A 1,549-nucleotide genomic window follows, 5' to 3' on the forward strand; every position below is an offset into this window, starting at 1 on the left:
GGAATGCCTTGACTCCACCAGATTTCTTTCACTACTGCTGATCACTGCTATACCCATCCTAGGCTTGCCCTAGGGAAATCTCTAATTCCACTCTAACCAGTCCTCAGCTGCTGCAGGCCTCCTTGTAATGCCAATTAGCCATTACCCGAATACCATCACATGTGACGAGACTCAGATAATCCTTCGAGTACCCGACTCGTCCCTACAACGGTTGGACTCAAACAAGAGCTGCGCAGTAGGATCAAATCCGACACCCTAAGATTATTCAACCCTGATCATATGTGACGTGACGCATTCGCCTAATGGCTAACTCCCATTATTCAGAGTCCCACGTAGCACGAAGCAAGCAACATTCAGATAAGGGTAACAATCTCAATTAACTCTATCTACTCTCTGGAATTGAGCTAGCATAAAGTGCTAAGCTCATACTACCAGGCATAACCTAAGCAGGCTATCCTACTTACTGTTTATTCAACAACTAGCATGCAAGTTCTCATACAACTGGAACACATAAAGCCGGCACATAAGGCATCACTCCTAGATCCTTAGTCCTATTCTAGCATGCTGTTCTACAAAAGCTGATAAATATAACATAAACTCGTATGGGTACTTTGGGGAATACTTACTTGAACTCGGTCGGTCGCGCACATCACACACTTCGTTCTTTCTCAAAACTCTTTTCTAAATTTTAGAAAACATTTTCTTTTTGAAAATCTTTTAATCCCTCGATTTGAGTTCAGACACTCCCGAAGGCGTGTCCGAATCCCTCAAACCAGGGCTCTGATACCAACTTGTAACGACCCAATTTTCACGACCAAAAATTTTGTTTTAAAAACATTACTTTAGCAAATATTAATAACTAAGCACATTGTCTGATCAAATCATAACACAAAGTGAACCATGTCTAAAGCCAATTCATACATTTAATCAACATATCAGAGTACAAATCCCAGTGAAGGTCGTAAATGCGGAAACCAGAGGGTGTGTGTGTGTGTGACATGCTGCTACCGCGCCGGCTTCTTTCCCCTAGCTGAGGAGGTACCTGAAACCAAAACTGAAAACTGTAAGCACAAAGCTTAGTGAGTTCCCCCATCGTACCACATACCATACAAACACATAACATACTTACTGCCAGGCTATTCTGGGGTGCCTGACTACCCGGTACGGCCGTTCTGGGGTGCCGCCCTACCCGTGTCAAGCCATTCTGGGGTGCTGACTACCCGTGTCAAGCCATTCTGGGGTGCTGACTACCCATGTCAAGCCATTCTGGGGTGCTGACTACCCATCGGTCCTAACAACCGATCCTCGGGGACTAGTCCCCTCTTACTACCTCTATCTCATATAACATAACAAACTAGCACGCAAACGTATCATCACATACTGTCAGACGTATCTGGGGTGTCCGACCTACCCTTCGGTCCTAACAACCGAACTCTACAACTATCACATATACATATCATGCCAGCATACAACATATCAGGTAGTAGCAAACCTAGATGATATCACAAAGATAATCATCTAACATACAACTCCTACTGGTGGGCCGGCA

The sequence above is a fragment of the Lactuca sativa genome, chromosome 2, assembly GCF_002870075.4.
Source record: "Lactuca sativa cultivar Salinas chromosome 2, Lsat_Salinas_v11, whole genome shotgun sequence".
In the NCBI taxonomy this organism is placed as follows: Eukaryota; Viridiplantae; Streptophyta; class Magnoliopsida; order Asterales; family Asteraceae; genus Lactuca; species Lactuca sativa.